Source organism: Gavia stellata, chromosome 25 (assembly GCF_030936135.1).
Source record: "Gavia stellata isolate bGavSte3 chromosome 25, bGavSte3.hap2, whole genome shotgun sequence".
Classification (NCBI taxonomy): Eukaryota; Metazoa; Chordata; class Aves; order Gaviiformes; family Gaviidae; genus Gavia; species Gavia stellata.
In genome coordinates, this window is record NC_082618.1 from 1482430 (window position 1) to 1495206 (window position 12777).

At 49.2% G+C, this 12777-nt stretch overlaps 1 protein-coding gene across 2 annotated transcripts in view; it reads left to right on the forward strand.

Moving 5' to 3' along the window:
• The window catches only part of CALN1 (calneuron 1), a 133155-nt gene that overhangs the window by 22862 nt on the left and 97516 nt on the right, over nt 1-12777 (forward strand). The window lies entirely within an intron of this gene.

A 12777-nucleotide genomic window follows, 5' to 3' on the forward strand; every position in this document is an offset into this window, starting at 1 on the left:
TCTCCCCATGAAGCAAGGAGCAAAAGGCAGGTCAGAAGTGAGATGACTCAGCAGATCGGGGACAAAGAAAAGGTCCCCGACCAAAGTTATGTTGAGAGCTGTAGACTGATTTTAGCCTCAGATTTTGTCCTGCCTAGAAATAAGGCAGCTTTTTGAAAGAGTAAGGCTGCTTTTTGTGGGTGAAACTTTGCAAGAGAAAAAGTTAGGCTAATATCTTTTTATAAAGATGTCTTTAGCCTTTCCTGGGAACCTGCAGAGCTGAGTGTGTCTTCCTAGCACGTCTTCTCATTTGCTTTGTGGCCTTTCACAAGTGAGGGTTCTCTCTGTGTCTCAATGTAACAAGATGCACGGAGGTGGCTTGTGGCTTAAGAAGCTGGAAAGAGCTTTAAAATTCCCTTTTCCAGGTCAGGGATTGGGAGCACAGACTGGCCTCAGGCTGGCAAAGGCTATTAGGAAGGTTGTCCACATCTGCTGCCTGTAGGATCCCATCAGTTCCTCCCTAGAAGCAGGTTGCTGCTAATCCCTTCTGCTCCGCAGACGGGATGTGAGGCCAGGTAGACTCCCAGTCTGGTTCGTGGTGGGAAGGTATCTTTTGTAGGCAATTTGTGGCTCACCAGGGTCATTTCTAAGCAAAAGTTAATATTGTTGACAGCTGGTCTTTGAGGGCTATGGAACAAATTGAAGCTTTTGGTTTGCTTCCCAGTGGACATTTGGTACAAGCCATGATCATAATCAGTGGTCTCGATGGAGAACTTGATGAGGAAATGAGCAAGGGAATGGTGGAAGGTGGAAACGGTCCTTCCAGGGCAGGTGTTGGAGGCATTTTGGCAGAACAGAAGGCCAAGATTTCTGCCCACTTTCCCCCTTTTCAGCTGTGCTTTGGTAAATCAGACCTTAGTTTTCAAGCCTTTTCAACTTGGAGCCTTTGGTTTTGGTTTTGCAAGCTTTAGATTAACTTATCTTAAGTACAAACTGTTTTCTGAGTATTTGTAACTGCTTCTCTTCTTCCCAACGAGTATGTGCTGAATGCAGTTCAGGTGAGAGACGCAACAGGAGAAACCACTTTCAGTGCAGCTTAGCTAAGACCCAGGAACACGAGGGCTTGCAGAGGCATCTTCTGGGCTCTTCTCCTCCTGTAACCCAGGTGACAGGGGTTTTGCTTGAAGATTGGAGTTGGTGAGCAGAACTGAGCTGGCTTAGCTTCTGTGCATCCTACAGATGACAAATTATGTTGCAAGGTAAAGCTTAGCTGTTGTCCCTATTCAGGATGACAGGGGTTGGGCTGAGCAGACAGGAGGACATTGGATGGGGTCTTGCAGTTTATTTCAAATGCAGAGAACAAGGGTTTTTCTGCTATGCCTGCCCTGATTAGAGCATGTGCGCTGCAATTGCCTTTGAGATTTGCAGACAACTGTCAAGACCTGATTCAAGTGGCATCAGGGCTGCAACCCACTGTCAGGGCCATCCTGTTGCACGGGGGAAGCTTGTCCTTGATTTGTTCCCCTGCTCTTTGCATGGAAATGGTCTGTGGCTGGACGTGGGAAGGAAGCCCAGTCTCATTTCCATCCTTCCCATGTCTCCCTGCTGTCAGCCCGAGCCACGTCAGGTGGTCTGCAAGCTTCGTGAGCCCTCTCGGCATCGCTTTCCCACCGGCATCTCTGGGGTGGGAGCAGCAGCTGTGGGAGGCAGCTGAGCACAGCCCCATGGCCAGACCCACCTTCCCCAAGGAGAAACCAGCACTCGGGAGGCTGTGGATCATCTCCGTTAATTAACGGCAAATGAAGTGAATTAGGTGTAGAGGAGCTGTCTTCTGAGAATGCAGCAGCCGAGTCGCTGCTAATGCGAGTGCTGCATCCATTTAATGTGGTCGGTGCCCCATTATAACTGTGCTATTGAATTGGAGAGCAGCAGAGTTCATTCATCTCTGTTCACAAAGAGTATCCCCCTTCGTTCTTCAGCAGAATGGTTAGAGCTCTTTAACTAATCATCCATTTATTCTCTGGCTGTTAAGCACAGACTTCTTGTTAGAACTTAGTTGTATTTTTTTCTGACAGCCTTTTGCTTTACAAACACCTATTTTCGAGGGCTTTGTGTCTTTGCCATGGAGATATGCCCCAGTTCTTAGCCTAGCAGAGAAGAGTTCAACCTCAGGCCATTTTTTTCCACCAGCAAACACAGAAGTGGCTCTGAACTGATTTGTGTCCACTAAAGCCAGAGCAGCATAAGAAGCTGGAGATACTTTTCTGTGCGCCAGCTACCAGCCTAGTCATTGGAAATTATATGTAATATTAGGTCAGCAGTCACTATCTTACTGTGTTTTGTCACTAATACTAGATCAGTGCCTGGGTGTGCTGGTAATTGGTGAAGGTACCACTGTTCACTGCCCAAACGCCAAACAGAAATAGTCTTTCTGCCTTTAAGCATAAGCTATCTCAGGGTGAGTAACGAAATGTTCTTCCTTGAGAAGTTAATGTCAGTGTATGGGAGCTTTGTGGATATATCAAGCTGTGATAGCTTGATGCCAGTAACATATTTGCATTTAATCTTACAGGCTGGGGAAGAGATGCCAAATTCTCCTTAGTTTCTTTTTCAGTAAGTCTTTGGTCCCGAGGGAGTTCCAGCCTATTGAGAAATTCCAGTCACACCTATTAAATTATTAAAGGTTTGAAGCTGGGGAAGTCAGTGGGAATTTTCTATAATGCTCCTCTGCGCTCAAGGCTCCAACAAGTGCCTGATCTGTCGGGTTTTTTCCAGCAGATTTTTTTTCTTTTTTCACGTCTAGCGTTGCGTGTCTTAACGCCGTTCACTTTGGGAAGGATTTCTCTAAGTGTGGGCTCTGGGATGCTGCAGGGCGACGGCGCTGCGCAGCCTGGCTGGAACGCAGCCTGTCTCCCCCTGCACGTCCCTGCAGTGAATACCGACGAATACTCCGTGTTTGCAGCCTACGGGTAGTGGGTGAAGGATGATATGGAGATCAGGAAACGAAAAATATTTCTGACTTCAAGTAACGTCAGGGGGAAGGAGTCCAGGTTTTCGGATGAACGCGGGCCGTTCAGAGCGGCGTGCTTAGGGTGCTGCTGTGCCTCTTCTCTGCCCCGTTATTTTTCTCCTATGAAAACTTTTCTGACTTGCATCAGCCATCTGTCAACTTTAACTCCACTCTGTTTTTTCCCACCCTGCTTTAAATACTATGCTGGCAGCAAGGAAAGAGGCTGGAGAGATAACAGGTCACTCTGCTGATGGCTTGTCTATTCCTAGCAGCGGTGTTTGCTATTTGCGGTTCTGTAGTAGCGTGAGGGTTTTTAGAAGCTGTCACCATCACAAAGGGAATTAACTTGCAGAAAGCTATATTAAGCGATACTTAACTTTGTAACATCAAGTAAACGACAAAGTTGAAAGTGGCAGGCCATCCCTAACCTGTCTCTTAGGGACCACGAAGTATGGTCGGGTCTCGGATGGATGTTGTTGCCATATGCTTAGCAGTTTCTATGCATGAGATTATAAATTAAGACTGGGAGGAACTGTTTTACATATAGATTTTCTGGCTATTGTTGCTTGACATAAGATTGTGGCACAGTTTGTGCATACTCTGTGGTTTCCACATCCCTTTTAAAACCAGCTTCTGTCTTCACATTACAAACTGCTAGGAGTATTTTTAATAAAAAATGGTGGATGGAAATCATCATGTCAAGCTTGAGTCATCCACCTCCATAGGCACTATCTAAAGGGTATTGTCAGGAGGTAGAAACATTTCCATAGTAGGAATCTGACAAATATCACCTGAAGGGAGGCACATGCATTATAAGTAGGCTTTGCAAAAAGTGTCTGAAATACGTGCTTGTCAGTGCCTTGCAGAGAAAACCCAAATGTGAACCACAGCAGCAGCTATTTGTCCAAAAAGACATCATGATAAATCCTTACCTGACCCAGATTCCTTTGAAATCAGCAGTGCCCATACAGGAGGAAATGCTGCATGGCAGCAGGACAGCTATTGGCATCTGGTGCCTTAGACCACATAGCCCCTGCCCCAGGTGGGGTCTGTGGTATCTACAAGGCTTTTTCTAGGCTGGGAGATGGTTAGTTTTTTTTTTTTTTTGGTGGTTGTAGATATCAACCTGGCCGGCTTGATGCAGTCCTTAAGGTTGAGATACAGAGTGGAAATGCCAGTGCATGGTTTTGCCTGCGTAAACTGGAGATGCCAGCAGAGAGCAACACATGAAATGGGGGCAAAGCTGCTGGCTGCAGGAGCTTGGGTGCAGTAGACTTCAAGGGGGGAATCTGGGGACTTCCCTCACCGGGGGACTTTTCTATCATTATAGATTATACACCACATAGCAGGATGTGGTTTACCTGGTTTCCGCTTCTTCCCAGCAACCTCCCTTCTGTCACCTGCAGAAGCTCTTAACTGGGTCGCTCTTTCCTGGGCTCCTGTGTAAAAGTCAACCATGAGCTGCTTCAGCGTATACTGTGAAACAGCTCTTGAAATAATTTAAAGGGAGTGGTTAAATGATGCCCCATATGGATTTTAAATTAACAGTTGTCTCCCACATGCCAATAATGCAGGCAATGCCAAGTGGCTGAAGGTGTGTTGGGGCTGCAGCCCGTTCTGGAGTCCCAGCAGCATGGGGAGGTGGTCAGCTGTGGGGCTGGTGGCACGCTGGGTCCCTGCTGGGGGGGGCATCGGGTAAAATAGTCCCACATCGCAAACACAGCCATGCCATTCTAACCCTGCCTCTGAAAATAAGGCCAAAATCAGGGGTGTTTACCCTCTTGTGCATGTCTGATATGATGGTCCTTGGCTGTTGTAAGTCCTGGGAAGGGAGGGGCCGTGATGCTGCAGAGCACTGTCACTGTGCAGTCTCGTTTGGGGGCTGTTATTTAGCAGAAACCCCATGAGGACTGTGGCTGATCCAGACCCTGGTTCACTCTTGTGTTATCAGAAAGGCTTGATAAACCATCCCGTGCTTGCTGGAGAGTCGGGGCTGCTGCGCGACTCCTCGTATCTCTCTCCAGGTGTTTATTTTTCTCTGTGTCTGCTTGTTTGCTAGTGGAGATTTTAATCCTGCTGATGGGTGCAGAAGGTAACGGGGCAGGTAGATTCCCTCCAGCCTCAACAGCCAGCTGGCTGCGCCGTGTCGGCGGCTGAGACTGATTATCTTTGGTGTCCCAGGTGAGATCAAACAGTGTTTTGGAGAAGCAATGTGCTTGAGGAGGGAAACCCAGGAGGGAGAGGCATTAGTCACTTGACTGACTCATGTAGCAGCAACAGGCTGAGTCTGCTCCGCTCGGCTTTTTGTCCATGGGAAGAAAAAAACACTTGGAAAAGTGGAAAGAGAAACAAAGACGAAAGAGCATCCTTCTGCTGAGGAAGGAGTTGCAAGGATATTCTCCTGGGATAGGAGACATAGCGAGGGGGAGCGTGCGCTGGGGATGCTCTGCACCGCACCGGGATGCTCTGCGCGCGGATTTGTGCACGGGTCTCCAAGTCCATGCTTCAGTGTAAGCACCGCAAGCAGCCTGTTAATTAAGTGGGTGAAACTGTGTACAGCTCATTTTCTCTTTTGCAGTGTTCTTTTTAAAGAGAGGTTTATCCACAGTGTCTCCGCTGTGAGTGATCATGGCTGGAAATGGAATAATTTATGTCTTATATTGGGCTTTAATAGTGTTTCGTGTCTCTGAATATAAAACTGTGGCATCACTATGCAGATTCTTCTGTGGACAGAAGCAGCTGCATCTCTCTCTTCTGCTGAGCTCCTTCTGCTAATTTTCCAGTTATGTATTTTAATTACAGTGTGGGTTTCCTTGGGACTCGGTAGTTTCAGGTATGAAGCAGCCTTCATTTCAAAAGCGTAAAAGCTGGCGCAGTATTAATATTCTGCAGAGTATTATTTTATTGCAAGGTGCACACTTGCTCCAGACACTGCGTGTCCAGTGGAGGAGCGGAGATGCTGATGGAGAAATTGCGGCTACCTGTCCCTGGCTGCGTGCCGGCTTAGCCCTGACGAGGTTCAAGGGAATTCACGGAGGGTGAGATTTATAGTTATAACTCACTGTGGTCTGCCCCAGCCTCATTAGCAGTCTCCAGATGTCAGCACTGACTGGAGCAGCCGGCAGACGCGAGGCCCCTGCCCCGCTGCAGTGCATCTGGAAGGGCTCGGTTCCCCTGGGCTGCCTGCGGGAAGCTTTCCCCCACCTTGCAGTGAGGTCCTGTGTGCCGGAGACAAACAGACTTCCGTCCATCCAGCCCCAGCATCAGCGACCTTTCACTCTTGGCCTCCAGGAAAGCTTTTTTTCACTGAAATTAGTAACACTTCCCACCCTGAACAGGCAATGGTAATGTTTGGACACCCAAAGTGGCTGAGCACAGGGAGGTCTGGCTCCTCCAGGTTTCACCGGAGAGGAAGACCATGTCTTGAGGGTTTTAGCTGTTGCTTTGCCTTAGGGACCATCGGGGCTTGAAGATCAGCGCTGGGTTTTCTCCAGCACTACAGATCCTCAGCAGGAAGGTGGCAGAAAGCTATGGACTGGGGGAAAAAACTCCAAAACAGCAAGTATTTCCACCTTCCAACACTTTACAGCCCAAGCGCTACACTAGGCACCGGTACTTTAGCAGGTTGATTACCCAGGGGGACAAACATTTTTTTGGGTGCAGCCTTGGGAAGGGCTTGCAGAGGCTCTGTTCCCCTTGTTCCACACCCCCTCTGCCAAGGGGGGATGTGTCACCTGGACTCCCTAACCCCGAAATACAAAAACAGGCATCAGCATCATCTCCAAGGAAAGAGTCCTTACAGCAAGAGAGTATAAATAAAATGAAATTGGCTGCCAACAAATTAGAATTACAGGGACACCATCTGGACAACAATTAAAGAGATTGTTTGAACTCCAGCTATGCTGACATAGTTATAGGAACTGGCTGGCGAGCGAGTGAGTTACTAGTGGTGGATATTCAGATATCCTTGGTCAGAGGCTTGAGGGTTTCTGGCTTATTGTAGTGGAGAAAGAGCCTGTTCGAGCTGGAAGAAGATGGTTTTGGGGAGAGGGATGCAGACTGTGTCTTCATCCAGCTCTTTCCAAATCTGCTGGGTTTGTCTCTCACTGCAGAGATGCTGCCGAGACTTCGGTGCTCCCTGACATGCCGTGAATCATGCCGGGCCAATGCTCCTCGCAACCGTTTCAGACGATGCCTATTCGCGGGGTCTCAGTGGACAGAGCTGATAATTCGATGCCTGCGTCGCCTTAGGCCATGGGAAGGGAGCAAATTCAGATCAAGAGCTAAACATGCTTTAAAAGGCATTTAAATCTTGCTGCGACACGTTTATACAAATTTTAATATGGATTTTTAATTTTTTATGCAAGCTTCTAAGATGGATCATTAATTTTACAAGTTCCTTCAATCCCTTGCCTTAAAACCCTGGCTTTAGCAAGTCGCTCCTATTCTAGTAAGTGTTGCTGTGTGGACTCAGGGGTCTCGTCCTTACCTGCTACCTTATTGCTCTGCAAATGCACTCCCTAGGCAGTGGCTTTGAGCTGTGCATGGGAGGATGGGAGCCAGGGTAGGGTCAGTGCAGCCCAGACCCATGAGGACATGGCACACACCCTGGGACTGGAAGCAAAGGAGACTAAATGCCTCTGTCTCCCCCATTTTCCAGATGAAGGCACAGGAGAGCTGTGGATAGAGCGGGGCGTTGCTGTGTTGTACACTGTCTGCTCGTCCAGCCAGGTGGCCACCTCCGAGCACACCTTTGCGTGCTGGTCCAGCTCCCAGCGGGTTCATTTGGGATGCAGTCAGTCTGTCCAGAGTTTCTTTCCCTGGCAAAAGGCGACATCAATTTCTGACCCAGGTCTGTGGCTTTTGGGGCTGAACAGGACTGGCAGTGCCATGGGAACAGAGATTTCCATCCAAAGCAGCCTGGGAATGGTTTCCCTGCCCCAGAAATGGAAGTGATGGTGCTTCTTTTTTAAATCGGGTGGGAAGCATCTCGGCTGTCCGGCTCCCTTCCGAGCTGTGGGGCCGGGGCACTGGGGAAACCTCGGCTCTGCGGAAGCCACAGCAGCTCCGGAGTGTCAAGGTGGTCAGTACCCACCTGAAAATTGCTTTGAGAAGCCATTTCTTCTCATTTAACTGTACAGACAGAGGCATGAACCCAGACTGTGGCCTGAGTTTAAGCTGTCTTAGACATCCCATCCATGGCACTGAGCGCCGAGCAAATGGCTCGCTATTTATTTCATTTCTCAGGGCCTCCTTATCAGTGCTGGGCTCAGGGGCTGATGCATGGGTTGAAAAGGGCCTGGACAAGCTGCCATTAGAGCGAGTCAAAAGATGAATGGCTCAGCGTGCCGGTGAATCCCAGCAGCGCGGACCTGAGCGATAGGGCCCGAGCGCTGGCGTGGATGGTTGCAAGGCTCAGGAGCAGGATGGACCTGAGGGTCTTGTGAGCACTGCCAGGCCTCTGGTCGCACAGGCAGTGTCTTATAGTTAGCATTAGGCTTTGCAGGTCCCGTCTTTAATTACCATGATTTTACACACTTAAGGATTTGGAGGTTATCGTGATGCTCTGCATGCCGTGCATGTGCCCTTTTTGTGGTTGTGATGCTGTGGACTGTCAGGTGCCCCTCCGAGTTGTGGAGACCAATATTTTAGCCAGGCTGTTAGTGCACTGTGTCTTTCAGCACATCAGCTTTAATCAAATCATAGCAAACCATAAGCAAACCTGAATCGATTCCCTTGCCTCCGTTGGAGCAGCCACCTCACCAAAGCGCAAACATCAGCAAAAAGCCTCAGTTCTGCGCTGCATCTACACGCTTTCTATAGAGGAACATTCAGAAATAGGTTTGCCCCCTAAATAATGAGGTTTAGGAGTTAGATGTACATACAGAGAAGCACCAGTCCAGATATCTATTTCTAATTCTTCACTGGGATCTTTTTGTGCCTCAGTTTACCTAGCAGCAGTGATACTTGTGAAGAGGGAGGAGAGTAATATGTCCACCTCTGCTTGGGGTGCAGCAAGAGCTCGGGGTCGAGCATCATCTGTAGATCTTGCTTTGCTTTGCTTTGACTCCCCGGTCGCTGTGTCGCTGTGCCTGTGGTCACAGCTGAGCCTGTTTGTGACACGGGGTAGGGGGGAACTGGGGCAGAAGGATGGTGTCTTGGCCCAGCGCTGTGGCAAAAATGACGGGGAGAAAAAACTCAGTAATCCTGAGAGGGTTTCACCTGACTCTTTTGAAAGATTTTTTTTCAAATGCCATTCAAAGCAGTGTGATGTCAAGGTTAGTGCTCTTGGCCTCCGTTGGGCTGTCAGGGCATCTGCTCGGCGGTACCAGGCAGCATCCCGGTCCTGCTGTGCTCCTGGGCAGCAGCCATCGCCCACGGCTGCTTTTCATGAGCCTGCTCTGCCGTGCTCTGCTGATGGTGTGTGCGGTCCCTGTCCTCTTGCCCCTGCTTATGAGAAAGTGCATTTATCTTCCCAAGGATGAGCTGGGGCAGTCAGCCTGCTGCTTATTAAATGGGCTGTGCAAGGAGGCTCCCTCCCAGGGTTTGCACTGGGCAGTTCCCCAAAAAGTCAGAGCTGGGGAAGGCAGGAGGAGATGAGGGGCAGCAGGGGAGGAACGTGGGGCCGGCAGCACCGCAGCAGGATGGGGCAGGATGGGTGCTGGGCAGGAGGGAGCGAAGTGGGCAGAGGGCAGAGTGGAGCTGGAGAGGAGGTGAGAGGATGGGCAGCTGCATCCAGTGTTGGATCTGCTATTCCTGGAGCTAAATGAGCTGGCAGCCAGTGCTACGTGCAGCAGTTGTCAGCTTTCGCAGGACCCTGTGGCCGCAGCCACCGGCCAGATGGGTACAGGGGGACGGAGCAGGAGCCCAGCGGGGAAGTGCTGCTTTTCCAGCTTGACTGGCTTTGGCGACATCAAAGAGGATCAGTACAAACCCTTTGAAGTCAGACTTAGCTCCTGCCTGCCTGTGAACACAAAGGGGTGCAAATCTCCCGGGGTGACCGTGATGCTCTGAGGAGGTCGGTGCTGCACAGGACCAGAGCCAGTTTTGCTGGGGAGGGCCGTGCAGGTACAGCGATGCTCCTGGGCACGCTGGCAAGGCACAGCGAGAGCTCAACCACCTTTGCTTTTCTGCTCTGCCCCTTGATGTCCGGGACGTGTCCATGAGCACAGGGCAGGCTGCAAAGCTCACCGGAGCCAGGCAGAGAGCGGTAGTTCATAAAATGCTTTGCGAGCCTTCGGTGCCAGAGCAGCCACTGCAGTGGAGGGTGCATGGGCTGAAATCACTGCAGTTCCAAAGGCTGATGCCAATCTGGCTCAGATTATTCACTCTCCAAATGAAATGAGTTAAAACTATGCTGGGCTTTTTGCAGACTGAGACCAGCCCAAGGTCCTGCGCCTCCTGCGTCGCTGGGTGATGCTGCTCCAGGCAGGGCTGTGCTCCCAGTGCAGCAGAGAGGGCTCGGCCGGGGGCTCTCTGGGGGCATCGTGGTCCTAGCCCCATGTGGGCATGTGGAAGACAAGCTGAGCCAGGACCTTGCTGTCTGCCTCGGTCGCCCGGTCATGTCCGTACTGAACGACTGTTGTGCCCTGGATCCAGCTGAGAGGATGGAAAGAGAGGGATTGTGGTGGTGCTGTGGGGACTAGCAGCAGGACCCTTGTGAGCCAAAATGAGTTGTGACACAAGATCGCGGACCTCAGTGTGCTCTGGGACCGGGTACGCAAAGTCCTGGCACCACTCAACAGAGGGAGAAGTAGATAGGATCAAACATCCTTCTGGAATTTGAATGGGTTTCACAAGTAGTGAGTTGCTCAGTCCCACACTGCATCCTGCCTGGAGCTGAGGTGGTGCAGGCAGCACTGAGACCCTTTGCTGCAACAACCGTGAGACAAGTAAAAGCAAGAAAAATAATTTTCAGAAACATTAGCATTTGGAATTTTCAGTCTTTAGTATTGCAGGACAGCACAAAGTCATTCTTAACGTTTCCTTTAATTTGATAAGAATTCTGTAAAAAAAAAAAGTGAAAAAACCCAAAGCCTTGGTAGCGAAAGATATATATGTCTCATGTTCCTGAATGCACATCGTTAGGATGTCATTTAAGAAAAGTCCATCTTTCTAAACAAGCCATTAGAACACAAGCCTATTAACAACATGTGGGATGAGGCAGTATTTTGTATTTTAGGATTATTCTTTTGGGCAATTTCTATTTAATTTGCTAGGAAACACAAATCCCATTACTTTTCTTTCAACTAAATCTAATCCAGTGCATGAGATTTTGTGAATAGGTTTGGATGGGGAGGGGGAAGAAATATGGCTGTGTAACTGATTGTAATTGCTATTACTTCCCGAAGGTAAAAAAGATTTGAAGCGTTTTTTTCCTCAGCAATTCTTCATGTTTGCACATAAGGAGTAAATTGTGCTTTGCAGGGACACAGTAATTTCTGCCTTTGAAATGTGTAACTGTGTTTGCCAATGTGTCTGATGGATGAAATGTCCATCACAAGTACTTAAATGTAGCTTGTCACTGCTTTGTAAATTTGATTTCAGTGGTGCAGAAGGGAAAATGAGAAAATAGAGAGTTGGAGGATATCGCTGAAACAACGTTCTCTCCTGCTTCACCCCTCGGGGAGGTGGACGTGCGACGGGCTCAGGTTTCCCTCCATAAAAGCACCGGAGGTAACGTCGTGCCTGGTTGCACAGGCTGTAGGAACCAAGTCGGTACCTCTGGGCTGGCAATGAGAGTTAACAGCCCTAGGGCAGGCGCTGCCTCCCAAACTCAGCTGTGCAAATATGAAATTTTTCAGTTCCCCAGCAGTTTAAAAAAAAAAAAAAAGGAAAGGAAAAAAGTAGGAGGATCTGTTTTCAGTTTGAGCCAAATCAGCACATTTTTATTTTTGCTTTTTTTTTTCCACGAATCAGAAGCTGGGAAAAAAATCTCATCTGTTCCCAAACAAAGTGTTTCATTTAGAATTTGAGCTTTTTAACTTATTTCTGTTCTGAAGGTGTGGCAAACTTGTAGATTTTGGCTCGCCAAGTCACGTGCTTCCATGAAAAGAGTCAAACCAAAACATCTTATTTCAGCGGGAGCCTGGACAGGCAGCTCGTGCAGCTGCTGCAAGCTGATGAAGTGTTTCAGAGAGGCTGAACCTGTGTTTTCGGTGAAAGCATTTCAGGAGACAAGTTGTCTTGTGATGTTTCTTCTCCAGCCAAGGCAACGGCAAGGTGCCGTGGTGGGGCGAGAAGGAGGTTTGGGCAGGGACCCGCAGCGGTTCCTCCCATCCTGGCCAAGTCGCAGAGGATCCCCAAACCGGTGGTGTCATGCCTGGGGCACCTTGAGACAAGCGACTTTAGATCCGTGGGGTCTCACTCCTTCAGTGTAGCCATCAGGCAAATGGCCTCTCAAGTGCTTTAATTGCTTCGTTGAGGAGCTCCCGTGAGCGGAGCCAGGTCTGCGGGTGAGCCCAGGAGGAATGGGTGTTTCAGCCCAGTGGTGCTTCTGAGCAGTAAAAATATACAAGGTTTGGTTTGGATTGAGATGCAAAAAGAAAGCGCACTTCCCCACCCCACCCCATTTTGGGGCTGTTTAAGGGGTTAAGTAGCTAATGACTTCTTCAGAGTTCATTCCAGTTGCCTTCCAGGCTTATTTCTCAATAGCTTTATTTTGTTATATTCCCCATCTTCTTTTTTCTCTCTCTCTCATTTTTCACAACAAAGGGTGGAATATACGAGCCGAGGAAATGGAAGCAAAGCAAATAAAGAGGCTGGTTAAATACAGGGCTCTGGAGGAG